Source organism: Giraffa tippelskirchi, chromosome 5, assembly GCF_054371585.1.
Source record: "Giraffa tippelskirchi isolate mGirTip1 chromosome 5, T2T-mGirTip1v1.2.pri, whole genome shotgun sequence".
NCBI lineage: Eukaryota > Metazoa > Chordata > Mammalia > Artiodactyla > Giraffidae > Giraffa > Giraffa tippelskirchi.
This window is the reverse complement of record NC_137279.1, coordinates 12,103,750-12,119,190: the sequence shown is the minus strand read 5'-3', so window position 1 is coordinate 12,119,190 and position 15,441 is coordinate 12,103,750. Positions and strand designations below refer to the sequence as shown.

The 15,441-nt window shown below is 39.5% G+C and overlaps 1 protein-coding gene across 2 annotated transcripts in view; it reads right to left on the bottom strand.

Annotated features, from left to right (window-relative positions):
- KCNK2 (potassium two pore domain channel subfamily K member 2) overlaps positions 1 to 15,441 on the bottom strand; it is a 483,277-nt gene that overhangs the window by 59,971 nt on the left and 407,865 nt on the right. The window lies entirely within an intron of this gene.

Below are 15,441 nucleotides of genomic sequence, written 5' to 3'. Positions count from 1 at the left end.
TTTTCATGTCTAGAAAAGCACTAAAATCCTTAAATCTTTCATGGTGATGACTACTCCCTGTGACTAGCAGAAACCTTCTGCAAAAAAATCAATAATGTGCTTAATTGCATATACTCCCCCTTCACCAAAATCACATATATACTGACCTTTCCCCCTATCTCTCTGGAGCAGCTTCCTAGAGTTATCTGAAAGGCTGTCTCTCAGGCTATCATCCTCATTTTGCCCCCAAATAAAACTTAACTTGCAACTCTTATGTTGTACATTTTTTTTAGTCAACGAATCTTTTTTTTTTTAGCCTCCAGTTCAAGAGCTGCCTTACTACTTCCCAGACCTGCTGACTGCTTGGGGAATATGATGTAAGCTGTCTACGCATTTAACTCATTTACCTTCCTAAGCATTTATCTTGCATCTGCTCTTGTCTATTAATGCTTTGGAATGCTGAGCATCAGGGCAACAATATATAGAAAGGTCCATCCAGGGCGTGTGTGAAAAAGGCCCGGAAGTCTTGTATCAAGGTAATTTGAAGAAGGAAAAGGCCATCACAAAAGTTAGGTAGAATGTTTAATCTGGACTGTTTGGAAGAGTGTAGCATTTCTTAATATCATCCAAGATGGAACTCAATCATCTCAACCCTGTCTTCTATTCTAGCATCAATAAGCAGAATGCCAATAACAAGAGAGACCTGCTAAATCAGCAGGGTGGACTGTTTCGCTCTGGTTTCTCTGATTATTCCAGAGAGTCCTGCTAAGATCAAACACTTTTTTTTATTGTCTCTCCAGATGAACAACCATGCGACCTGAAGTAGGGCAAGCATCTGAGTTATACCATATCATCCCATTTTCTCTTTCTGCAGAAGAGGATAAATATCTTCAGAGTTACAACCATGAGAAGTAACCTACCACCAGAAAGGATCAAGAATCAAAAAGAAGAGATACAATTAAAACAAATACTGACTGGGGCATCACTAAAAATAGGCTCTACTGTTTAAAAAATAAAAAGCCTAAGTGTCAGAGGGCTCAATTTGATCTGCCCCACACGAGTTAAAAGAACATAAGAAACAAGACTCCAACTTTTCATCCATCACTGACAGATTCAGCCAGAAGTAACCAGAACATCTTCAGAAAAGGGGTCAAAGGATTTCCTCAGAAATCCTGTTTATGTCATGAATGAGGTGGCCCCCAATCCAAAGAATTCTAGATGTAAAGAAAGCCAATCTACCTTTCATTGATCAAAAGACAGAGACCGGTTCCTTGTGGCATCTCTATACTCCATCTTTATTATCTCCAAAGTTAGCAGACGGGAGAGTGAAAGGAGTAGGTTGAGGGAGCCTGATATGACTCTTCTGGGAGTCTCTTCCTGCTTCATCTTCCAAACACGAACCTCCTCTCAATAACATTATGCTGAGCTCTCCTGCTGAAGCTGCACCTCGGAGGCGGGAGCCCTCACACAGCCACCCAATGCACACACACAAAGCCACCTAGCAGTTTTCTGACATAAAGGACATGCCAACAACGCCCCGGACATTTGCCCGAGTAAGAGGATCACATGGCTGTTCAGGGGATGTTCCTCGTGTTTTCTTCCCTCTCTTCCATAAAAGAAGAGTAGTCTTCACACATTTACCACGTTTTAACCAATGAATAGACCCTGGTTAAATGACTTGATACTATTAATGGACTTATGAAAAGTATCTATTGACTCTAAGCAATACAGCCTGCCAAGCTTGTAAAAGATTAATTTTAGTGGTTGACTGGACTTCCTGACTCTTTCCCTTGGTTAGTCAGCAGCATCTTCCTTGCCTCAGGGTGAAACAGACTGTTTTGGCAAGAAGAAAATGGAAAAGAAACAATATTAAGTTTTGTTGTAACTCCTAAATTAAGGTGTTCACACTCAAAACGCTTCGCCTGAGGAGAGCAGCTGTCAGTTGATAGCATCACATATGCTTGGCAAGAAAGTTAAAGGACTGGCAGTCGATCCAGCTTCCAAAGAGCTTAAGGGAACAGTCAAGATTGAAGATTGAAGGGGCCTGACTGCGGAAGAGGTTGGGTGGGGCAGAAACCAGAGGACAGGAGCTGGGAGGAGGAGAGGGTTCCATGTATCTTGACTCTATCTTGAGAGATCAATGGTTAAATTCTCAGGAATTCTATAAGTCAGCTGACTTCACACTGATAGCCTGAAATCAACTACAGTAGACATATTTACACCTCAGAAATTGCCAAGCACTGCAATTTAGGACTTCTCCCTTTTCAGCTACTTAATATTGACCAATATAGCACAGAAGAAGAGCCACATTTAGGAGACTGTACATAGTCTGTGCTAGAGATCTGAATGGGAGCCAAACCAGTGCCTCTAGGACAACCGCTGACATTTATAGGAACATATCATCAGAACTGCTATCATCTTGCCTTCACATCACTTTCAGGGAAGGGCCTTCTGCAGAAAGCTGCTGCAGGTCCACTGTTAGTGGAATACCTACAGGAGGCCCATTTATGCCACCCCCATCTGAATAGCTCCAAGTGAACATGTCACTTTTATGACAGAATCTATTAATACTACAAATAAATAAGACCCTTTTCAAATACTTTGTACACTTGCAATTATGTAATTATTTGCAACAATTGATTTACTATCTATTATATATATTCCTCACTTGACTATGAGTTCCATGAGTGTAGAGATTGATTTATTATAGATATATATTTATTATTACATGAGTTTATCATTAATGAGTTCCATGAGTACAGAGATTGATTTATTATTTATATATGTTAATAATAAATAATCATGCAAACTGCCGACTGCATGAAGCACAAGCTGGAATCAAGATTGCAGGGTAAAATATCAATAACCTCAGATATGCAGATGACACCACCCTTATGGGAGAAAGCGAAGAGGAACTAAACAGTCTCTTGATGAAAGTGAAAGAGGAGAGTGAAAAAGCTGGCTTAAAACTCAACATTCAAAAAACGAAGATCATGGCATCCAGTCCCATCACTTCATGGCAAATAGATGGAGAAACAATGGAAACTGTGACAGACTTTATTTTTTTTGCTCCAAAATCACTGCAGATGGTGACTGCAGCCATGAAATTAAAAGACGCTTACTCCTTGGAAGAAAAGCTATGAGCAACCTAGACAGAACATTAAAGAGCAGAGGCATTACTTTGCCGACATAGGTCCGTCTAATCAAGGCTATGGTTTTCCCAGTGGTCATGTATGGATGTGAGAGCTGGACTATAAAGACAGCTGAGCACAAAAGAATTGATGCTTTTGAACTGTGGTATTGGAGAAGACTCTTGAGAGTCCCTTGGACTGCAAAGAGATCCAACCAGTCCATCCTAAAGGAAATCAGTCCTAGGTGTTCATTGGAAGGACTGGTGCTGAAGCTGAAACTCCAAAACTTTGGCCACCTAATGGGAAGAATTGGTTCAGTGGAAAAGACCCTGATGCTGGGAAAGATGGAAGACAGGAGGAGAAGGGGATGACAGAGGATGAGATGGTTGGATGGCATCACTGACTCGAAGGACATGGGTTTGAACAACTCAAACATCATAGAGTTGGTGATGGACAGGGAAGCCTGGTGTGCTGCAGTCCATTGGGTCACAAAGAGTCAAACACGACTGAGCGACTGAACTGAGCTGAACATATATATACATATATCTTAAAACTATAATTCTAAAACTTTACTGGCTTATTAACTAGTACATTAATTGACAATCAATGAATATTTCTTGACTGATCAACTGGCATATAAACCTAAAAAATTCACAAAACTTTAGAAAGAGGGCAAAGAAAAATAAAGATGCACAGAGAAATAGAGTGTTTCTGTGTGAGAACTCAAAAAAACTAAACTTCTCCCTCAGTAATTAATAAATTTACTGTCTTTACAATCAAAATTCCATAGTTTTAAAACTTTGCAATCTAATGAAATGATCCTAAAATTCATCTGGGATAAAATTAACAGTCAATAAATATTTAAAAGGAGGACTAACGTGAGGCAAAATTTAGTTCCAAATCAAAAATATGTTATCTATAGCTTTAATAATTAAAACTACGTGGGAAACTACTGAATGAAAACAATAGAAAGCATAGAAAATACCCAGCATATAAATGAGCTTGTGCTGTGTGCCGCACTAAGCTGCTTCAATCGTGTCCGACTCTGTGCGACCCCCTGGACTGCAGCCCACCAGGCTCCTCTGTCCATGGGATTCTCCAGGCAAGAATACTGGAGTGGGTTGCCATGCCCTCCTCCAGGGGATCTTCCCAACACAGGGACCAAACCCGGGTCTCCTGCATTTCAGGCAGATTCTTTACCACTGAGCCACTGGGGAAGCCCAACAAGGGGCTAAGCTAGGTCCGCTCAAACACTAAGTCTACTCAGAGGCCACAAATACTCTCAATATGCAGCATTTAAGCGCTGGTGGTAGGAGAGACTGAAGAAGAGCTTTCAGATGACTCTATACTGAGACATAAAATGTTAATGTCATGGGTCGGGAAATTCTGCAAGGACCCATGGATAAATAAAGGATGAGAAGTAAAAGGAAAGTGAAAAAGAAAGTCAAACATAAACCACTGAACATAAGCCACTAAACAAAAGTCCATGAATAAAGCAAATGCTAAAAAACAAAAACACAAACAACTAAAGCAGGAATTTATCTAAATGTGAATAATTTCAAGGGATAGTCTAAACTTAAATTTTGGAAGAAGTATATTAAAATATCCAGAGATAAAAACAAATTTTTTAGTAAAATTATGTAATAAAAAGGTATAAGGATGTGAACAGGCAGATAAGAAAGGAAAGAAACAAGAAATCTTGGAAATGAAACACACTAATTTTTAAAGAAATAAAGAAGAAATAGACTGATAGAGGTGAAGAAAGAAATTATGAATTTAAAAGTGATGCTGAATAATTCATGAAGAACCCAACTCAGAAAGGAAAGGAGACTTAAAATTAAAAACATGCAGTAGGCCTTAACAGACAGAGACATGGAGAATTGCAATCAGAAAAATTTCAGAAGAAAATGTAATGACTAAGAGGGAAACAGTGTTCAAATTGAGAATTTTCAAGAACTGAAGATCTGTGCACTCAGAATTGAATATGGTACATGCATGCATGCTCAGTTATGTCCCACTCTTTGCAACCCCATGGACTGTAGCCTGCTAAGTTCCTCTGCCCATGGAATTTTCCAGGCACGAGTACTGGAATGAGTTGCCATTTCCTTCTCCAGGGGATTTTTCCAACCCAGGGATGGAACCTACAACTCTATGGCTCCTGCATTGGCAGGCAGATTCATTACCACTGTGCCACCTGGGAAGCCTCAATTAAATATGGTAAATACATGTAAATCCACACCTAGACACAAAATAACAAAACCAAAGAGCATAGGAAACAAGATAAAATCTAAAAAGCTATCAGCTAGAAGGAGTGAAAAGATTAATTAAAAAGGGAACAATATGTGAGCACTAATAATCTTTGGAAGTAATGTAGTAGCATATTCAAAGTGCTGAAGAAACACAACCATTATCCTAAAAATTTATATTTAGCTAAAGTATCAAATAGTAATGAGAGAACTATTGCAGCCAATTTTCAGACATACAAAATCCAAGAATATTAATCATCCAGGGAACTCCTACATAATAACTATCTAGGTGTGCCTGAGAAATTATATACTTCAGAAAAAAGAAAGAAGCCTAATAGGAAAGCATAGCATAGGAGAAACAAAAGTAAGCAGAGAAAAGGGGGGGAAAAAGTCAAAATTAAATCAGCGACTGACTGCAAAACATGTGCACACACAGAAACACACACATGCAAACACTAAGAGTAAACAACAGACAACAATAAATACAATGGAAGGGAACATGGGGAAATTCAATAAGTAAGTTAAGTGCCGGTCAGCTAACACAAAGAATTAAAAGTATTAGCTAAAAATGCGTTAAAGAATAATAGCAACCACTATCAATTCAACAGAAGGGTAGAAAAATTGGGGAAAAGGAAACAAAGAAAGGATGAAATAAAGCAACACGAATGGAAGAAAACCTAAATATTTCAAAGAATCTGCCTACAGTGCAGGAGACCAGGGTTTGATTCCTGGATCAGGAAGAGCCCCTGGAGAAGGAAATGACAACCCACTCTAGTATTCTTGCCTGGAGAATCCCGTAGACAAAGGAGCCTGGCCAGCTACAGTCAATGGGGTCACAAAGAGTCAGACAAGACTAAGCTTTCTTTCTCCCCAAGCTGACCATTCCAGGAGATATTTGCAAGATTAATGGCAATTTTACTTTACTTCCTCACCTCTGCTACTTTAATGTTCTATAACAGAAACCGGCATCCAGACCCCAATAAGATGGTTATTTTGAGACATGAGGCTGACATCTCAGTCTGCTGGCTTTCCAATAAAGTTGCTATTACTTGCCTCGACACCTTGTCTTGTAACTTACTGGCCTGTCATGCATCAAGCAAGCTTGGACTCAGTAACAAATAGATGTAAAGGTTAAACATAGTCCTAGTAATAATGAGAGTGACTATCTAATAGTAGAGATGGTGTATTAATTATGATTCTGTATGTGCCAAACACCATAACTTTGTAAACTATTCAGCAAAAGCTGACAAAGTTATAACAAAGTAACAACTCGACACTCATTCAACATCAGAAAAGCAGCTAACGAAATATACCACATTTGCAGATTGAAAGGGAACACAATATGACTATCCCGATAGATTCACCCATTCAACTTATTCAAGTAACATTTATTGACTGCAATGTGTTAACCATTATAAATTCAGTAAGTGAACAAAAGAAGAAAGTCTTCTTGGTTCATATGGAGCTAATACTCTTTTTGGAGAATGTGATAGATTGTAAAGAAAATTAATAGATTAAAATGCAATTATTAGAAATCATTATATGGAATTAAAATAAAGAAGAATGGGGGTTATTAGGAATATGGCACGTAGGATATTGTAATTTTAAATGGTTTTTTCAGAGTGGGTCCATTTGAGAAGGTGATAGTTGAGCAAAGATTTGAAAGAGGTGAAGGGAGAGAGGCATGGAAATATCTGGCAAAAAGAGGAATGAGCTGGTACAAAGGACCTGAGGCAGAAGTAGGCCTGGCATAAGTGAAGGAGACTGAGGAGGCCAGTGAGGCTTGACTGACAGGGGAGAGTGGTACGCCCTGCCAGGGCCTGACTATAGGGGTCTAGTGTAACCGCTAAGGCCTCATAGGTACAAGAATACAGAAAAGCACACAGCATCACTATGCCGTCTCTACTATACTGCATTGTAGGTCAATGTTACCAAATTAGGGAAAAAAAGGTATAAAACGAGAAAGTAAAAGTTGAAGTCATTACTATTTTTTGGTACAATGTGCTTGTGTATGTAATAAAACCAAGAACAGGTATACCGGATTCAAAGTCAAGAAAACAATAGCCCAATAATAACAAATACATTATTTATTATTGTATTAATAACAACAATTAATATTGTATTAATGTGACAGGTATTCTTACAATCAATTAAACAATGATTCATTTACTTCTCGCAACTATAATAATATAGGTACTCCTATCCTCATTTCCCAAATGGAGAAACTGAAGCACAGAGAGGTTAAGTAATTTTCCCAAGATTACACAGTTAATAAAGTGGGGGAGCTGGGATTCAAACCCAGGTAATTTAGGTCCAGTGTCTGGTCTTTTATCACTCACAATACAACATTCGTATACTCCCAGAAAAACCGACCAGCCAACTCACTGTAGCCCTAGCACTTTTCCTTTGGACGTCTAAGGTAAATATATTCCGGGATTCCCTGGTGGTCCAGTTGGTTAAGACTCCATGCTTCTACTGAAGGGCGCATGGGTTTGACCCTTAGCTGCGGGACAAAGATCCTGCATGCTAAACTCACAGTACGGCCAAATAATACATAAAATTTAAATAACAACAACAAAAACAAAGCTCAATTCCAAAAAATAAAATTTAAAAAATATATATTCTTCCTGAAACTCCCTTTCTACTCTCTGCCCCTCACTGCAGCCCTCTCTTTTTTCTATTCAGGCAGCTTCCATTTTTCAAATGTTGGCGATTTCAAGAGTACTTGATTCACTTTCAGAATTTAGACCTAAAATGCCTTCAAACAGCTGGTTTGTTGTGGCTCTCATGAAATGGTGGGATTATAGAAAGATGTTCACAAAGAAATCCTTCTCCTGACTCTCTTTATTCCATCAAAAGCTCCTCTGTGTCTAAATTGTTAGTTGAGGTTTCTCTTTATTGTGTTGACTTCTGAATAGCACTGTCTCTTTACAGATAATCAGATTAGCATGTTTCACTTTCCTCCCTCTGGCAATTCAGGATTTTGTTCTTAGTGGATGACTGGCAGATAACTATCACGTTCATTCACTTTGTCATTGCCATATTTTAAAAAGATTTTTAATCAGAGGACAATTGCCTGACAATGTTATGCTGGTTTCTGTCATACAACATGAATCAGCCATATACGTGTGTAACCAAAAGAGCCATACACGTATGTGTATGTGTATATATATATATACACATCACAAGTGCTGGGTGGGGCTCTCTGTGTTATAAAGTAGCTTCCCATTAGCTATCTATTTTACACATGGTAGTGTAAATCCCCGGAGAAGGCAATGGCACCCCACTCCAGTACTCTTGCCTGGAAAATCCCATGGACAGAGGAGCCTGGTAGGCTACAGTCCATGGGGTCGCTAAGAGTCGGACACGCCTGAGCGACTTCACTTTCACTTTGCCCTTTCATGCACTGGAGAAGGAAATGGCAACCCACTCCAGTATTCTTGCCTGGAGAATCCCAGGGACAGCGGAGCCTGATGGGCTGCCGTCTATGGGGTCGCACAGAGTTGGACACGACTGAAGCGACTTAGCAGCAGCAGCAGCAGCAGTGTAAATCCCGAGAGATCCCAAAGCCATATAGCTCTGCAGGCAATGAAGCAGATCCCCAGTCCATGACAGCCCTTCCATTCTCCTCCTCTGCTTCTCAAAGGTTCTACTGCCACCACCTCAGGCCATCCAAACAGCCTGACCGTGGTCTTTTCTCAACCAAACCCATCTCATCACAGTTCATTCTCCCTAAAGCACCTTTAGGTGTTTATACTCCGTAATCTGTAAAACCCTTAGCTGTTCCAAGGCCTTTACTTACAAATCACCATTCCTATTTCCCCAAACTCCCTGTTACGCAATTGTACTCCCTTCACTAACACCAGAGTCACCATTACTAACTGAAAAAAACTTGGCTTGTCTTTTTTGATTCCTTACATTTCTTATACTGTTTTCTCCTTCGAACTGAGACAAATGTGGCCCCTTCAATCGTGATTTGAAATCTTTTCTGTCCTTTCTGCCCCCCTCACACATCACTTCCAATATACAGTCATTCCTCCCCCTTTCAGCCAGCTGTGATCTTGCTTCTTTGAACATCCATAACACTTGCTATTTCCTTTTCAGGGATTATGTATGACTTTTACATGAATTCCTGCCATTTGGTTACATGCTTTTGTGTTTCTTCTGGATGACAAACTTCTTGGGAGCAGAGATATTTTTCTTTCTTGTACATACAAAACTGTGTAGTGCTCTGCTCAGAGCAGATGCTCAAGAAAGTATATTGAATTAAGAAGAAACATCTATGGGTCTTATTAATGTATTTTAATTAAATGTACATCCTCAGATCTAAATAGTTCCACTGTACTTTTTTACTCCTTTTAGTTTTTATTTGGAGCTGACAAGTAAAAAGAGAGTTCTATATCTGTGCAAACTGTATTTTAAAAAGTAACCCCTAAAAGTAATAACTAAAATGATATTTTAATATAAAACAACTTAAATTATTTTAGGTGCAGGAGAATATTAATAGAGTAGGGTATAAGGATAATATACTGGAGGTAGGGTAAGAAGAACAGGGTAAATTCAGGGTGTCCTCTATTAGCAACCTAAGAAAAAGAGGAAGCTATTCAGAAAACAAAGCGAAACGATAATCACACCTGGTCCTTTTTATTTGTTTTTTAATGATTTTTTTTTCACGTGGACCATTTTTGAACCTGTTACAATATTGCTTCTGTTTTATGTTTTGATTTTTTTGGCCTCAAGGCATGTGGGATCTTGGTTCCCTCACTAGGGATCGAACCCACACCCCCTGTGTTGGAAGGTGAAGTCTTAACCACAGGACCACCAGGAAAGCCCCACACCTGGTCATTTTTAAAAAGCAAGTCAAACCCACAGCACTGACATGCAAGCTAACCAAACACTGAATAAGAAATAATAGTTCTAGAAAAAAATATGATTTTAATTAAGAGACAACTAAACAATGTTTTGATAAAAGAAGTATTCATTGCAGAAGTTTCACAAAGTAGTACATTGTTCTTCTAGGTCATTGTTTTTAAACCAAGGGTGCACATCAGAATCACAGAAGGAATTTTAAAAATCCACCCCAGAACACCTAACTTCTTATCTTCCACTGGGAGAGGAGGGGATTCTGTTCATGTATTTTAAAATATCTACAGATGTGATTCTGATTTACATTCTGTGACAGTGGCATGGTTCTGTGGGTCTAAAGCTATTCAATATGGGGGTAGGGTTCTTCAGGAGAAAAGAAAGCAAAATTAGGAAGCGAATTGTATGTAGGATGATCGTGATCAGAGCACCTTTTTTAGACCAGCTATGGCATTACTTTATTACTCTATTTTCATTACCAAAAATAAAATAACTGTCATTATCAATGACAAAAATAATGGCCAACAGTATTTATTGACACACACACACACATACACACTCTTTCTCTCTCTCACTACATCACACATACAATGCTAGTCCCTTCATGAAAGTGAAAGTTTTAGTCCCTTAGCCATCTCTACTCTGCAACCCCATGGACTGTAGCCTGCCAGGCTCCTCTGTCCATGGAATTCTCCAGTCAAGAATACTGGAGTGGGGAGCCATTCCCTTCTCCAGGGGATCTTCTCGATCCAGGGATTGCACTCAGGTCTCTTGCACTGCAGGCAGATTCTTCACCATCTGAGCCTCCAAGGAAGCCCAGTCACTTCATGTGTACACTCCACTCGCTAATTATCTTCATTCCGAATGGGGAAACAAACAGGTTTACTGAAGTAATGTGTTCAAGGTTAAACACTTACTAGATTTTAAGGCTGAGATTTAAACTATTAATTCAATCACTTACAGCAAGTATTTAGGATTAAGGATCAAGGCTACAAGTATCATTCCCCAAACTTAAGGGATTTTTCGGTTAAATAACCAGTGAATGTGAACCATCCTTGGACATACTATTTCTCCAGCACTTGCTGATTTACGTAGACTGGGAAAGAATGTATAGGCGCATCAAAACAAATGTGTCAGTTAAAGGAATTAAATTCTGACCTTTTGTTTCACCATTACTATCACCAGCTTTCCTCTCGGCCCACAAGCCACCAGCCTGCAGTTCAAACAGTGTTTCACAAGATGGCTCCCTTGCTATCTTTAGTTGCAACTTAACATCATAAAATCCTACATCACAGTTGAATAATGGCAAATCTACAGGAAGCTACCTATTTCTTACGTTGCTTTTTTATTTTTTGCTAACAAAATACAGTTATAAAAATCTACAACTGCAGTTAAGGTTGAAGGGAAATTCTCTTGCAAAGTAATCTTGCCAAAGAACAGTAGTAATCTACCTGCACAGTTTCCAGCTTTTCACTTAATACATTGGAACTGCATCTGTTCTCCTTTCACATATTCAAATACGTGGGAGGAAGGAAAGAGATCCAGTGAGGGGAGAGGGAGTAAGAGAGCATATTTAAGTAGCACTAGGGTTTCACCCACTAGTGAGAACAGCCTAGACCATATGGGTCAAGGGAGAAATAAAACATCTCACCTCAACGTTCTTCTCAGTCCCCATATGCCTCTCCTAGTGAGAGCATCTAATTGTCCTGGATTAGATTCTCAGTGTTCAAAGATGTGCATTTTGATAAAACATGACCACTAAATGTTGGTCAACAGTTTCATCTGAAGCTCAAGCCAATAAACAGAGATCTGTTCAAGGTGTAATGAAATGATATTTCTATAAATGGCAGCAAATTCACGTGCTATTTAACTGCCTCTTATTATCTGGTTCTCCTCTTATCCCAAGAGGGGAGAAAGATGATCCAATAGCATCAAGGAAGTGGCGAACTATTTCTTAGCAAGAAATCTGAATAACTTACATTTTCCCACACATATAGAGACTGTAATCAAGAATCTGAACTATGATAAATGCATTTTCTGGAAATCATACTTTAAAGGTTATTGTTAAAAGAATTTTCCAATAAGAATTTTAGTATAATTTGATGTTATCTTCCTGGTCATACATGGCATCAAGTGACAAACCATCAAAGCAATAAAGAAAACCATACTGTCTACTGGAAAACATTCTGTCTTGGACCAAACTCTGGTCTGGCTCTTCTGAGTTCTCTTTTGACTAAGCCTTGGGCTAAGTTCAGTTCTAGTAAGAATCCTGTTGAAGTTCAGTTTAACCAGAAACACCCCCTTCCCATTCTCAGTATTTGATCATCCTGTTTCCTTATCCTTCACCATTGCCCAGGTGATACCTGATCACCTCTGATAGGCCTTTAGCAAGAATCTTGTTAGGGGGACTTCACTGGTGGCCACAATGCAGGGGGCCCAAGTTCGATCCCTGGTCAGGGAACTAGATCCCGCATGCTGCAACTGAGAGCCCACACTAAGACCTGGTACAGCCACATTAAAGAAGAAAAAAAAATTCCTGTTAGGGTGGTTTGGTTAAAATCAGCCCCTTGTGTTTCCTCATGCTCCCTTTTAGTCACTTTCTACTGATTCCCCACCCTGTGCTCTTTGGCCATAAATCCCTATTTTGCTTTGCTGTATTCAGAGTTGAGCCCAGTCTCTCTCCCTTACTACAAAACTACTGCAGTGGATCCTACAGCTATCACATGGCCCTGAACGAAGTCTGCCTTACCACTCTAATGAGTGTCACTGAATAAATTTTTTTTAATGCTATAAGCAGTAAAATGATAAAACTGTACAATACCTCTAAAAAGAATATATTAGACATAATAAATGCAATTTTTTTCTCTTTTTCATTTTAGAGAGTTGGATCTTGGAGGACATTGATAATCTGAACTGCCAAGAAAGCTATAGAATCTTTCAGTTCAGTTCAGTTCAGTCGTTCAGTCGTGTCCGACTCTTTGCGACCCCATGAACTGCAGCACACCAGGCCTCCCTGTCCATCACCAACTCCCGGAGTCCACCCAAACCCATGTCCACCGAGTCAGTGATGCCATCCAACCATCTCATCCTCTGTCGTCCCCTTCTCCTCCTGCCCTCAATCTTTCCCAGCATCAGGGTCTTTTCCAATGAGTCAGCTCTTCACAGCAGGTGGCCAAAGAATTGGAGTTTCAGCTTCAACATCAGTCCTTCCAATGAACAACCAGGACTGATCTCCTTTAGGATGGACTGGTTGGATCGCCTTGCAGTCCAAAAGACTCTCAAGAGTCTTCTCTAACACCACAGTTCAAAAGCATCAATTCTTCGACACTCAGCTTTCTTTTTCTTTTTTTTAATTAGTTTATTTTCTATTTTTTAACTTTAAAATATTGTATTTGTTTTGCCATACATTGACATGAATCCACCATGGGTGTACATGTTTTCCCCTTCCAGAATCCCCCTTCCACCTCCCTCCCCATCCCATCCCTCCACTCAGCTTTCTTCACAGTCCAACTCTCACATCCATACATGACCACTGGAAAAACCATAGCCTTGACTAGATGGACCTTTGTTGGCAAAGTAATGTCTCTGCTTTTTAATATGCTGTCTAGGTTGGTCATAACTTTCCTTCCAAGGAGTAAGCGTCTTTTAATTTCATGGCTGCAGTCACCATCTGCAGTGATTTTGGAGCCCAGAAAAATAAAGTCAGCCACTGTTTCCACTGTTTGCCCATCTATCTGCTGTGAAGTGATGGGACCGGATGCCATGATCTTAGTTTTCTGAATGTTGAGCTTTAAGCCAACTTTTTCACTCTCCTCTTTCACTTTCATCAAGAGGCAGGCCCTTTAGTTCTTCTTCACTTTCTGCCATAAGGGTGGTGTCATCTGCATATCTGAGGTTTTGATATTTCTCCCAGCAATCTTGATTCCAGCTTGTGCTTCCTCCAGCCCAGCGTTTCTCATGATGTACTCTGCATATAAGTTAAATAAGCAGGGTGACAATATACAGTCTTGACGTACTCCTTTTTCCCATTTGGAACCAGTCTGTTGTTCCATGTCCAGCTCTAACTGTTGCTTCCTGACCTGCATACAGGTTTCTCAAGAGGCAGGTCAGGTGGTCTGGTATTCCAATCTCTTTCAGAATTTTCCACAGTTTATTGTGATCCACACAGTCAAAGGCTTACTATCTCTGATATGCAATAATTTTCCTCAATTGCAAACAGACTCACTCAAATCTCCCTTCAAGGATACTGAGGGCAATATAGCATGGTGATTAAAACTGCAGGCTCTGGAGCCCCAAAAACTGGGTTTGAATTCTAGCTTTGCCAGTCTGTCACTGAGAAAGTTATTAAAAGAATTTTTGAAAAAACACTGTGCTTCAGTTTTCTCATTTGTAAAGAGTGATGAAGACTGTGTGATATACTACACAGGAAGGACAGGATACGGTGCTTGGCACATGGCAAGCAGTTGATGAGTATCAGCTGGCCAATGCTACTTTTCTGCCATAAAGTCTGGCTCAGGTACTGCCACTGGTGCTCTGAATAAATGTCCACCTCACACACACCTCGGTCGCTCAGTCATGTCCGACTCTTTGTGACCCCATGGACTGTAGCCCACCAGGCTCCTCAGTCCATGGAATGTTCCAGGCAAGAATACTGGAGTGGGTTGCCATTTCCTTCTCCAGGGGAATAAATGTCCACTGTTGATGAAAACAACGGTGGTAAAGATGGTGATGCTTATGTTGACACTACTTTTCTCACTGAAGTGTGTTTAGAGTAAGGAGGAGTTAAGCCAATATTAATTTTCCTCTTTAAAAAATTCTATTGGAGTATAGTTGGTTTACAATATGGTGTTAGTTATCGGTATAGAGCAAAGTGACTCAGTTACACATATACATATATCCACTCCATTTTAGATTTTTTCTCATACAGGCCATTACAGAGTATTGAGTAGAGTTCCCTGTGCTATACAGTAGGTCCTTGTTGGTTATTCATTTTATACATAGTAGTGTGTATATGTCAGTCCCAACCTCCCAATTCATCCCTCTTCCCCTTTCCCCCCGGTAACCATAAGCTTATTTTCTATGTCTGTAATTCTGTTTTGTAGATAAGTTCTTCTAACCAATTTTTTAGATTATACATATGAATAATATTATACCACTTATATGTTATAAATGATAACATAATATATAAGTGATGTTATATGCTATTTGTTTTTTTTTTTTTT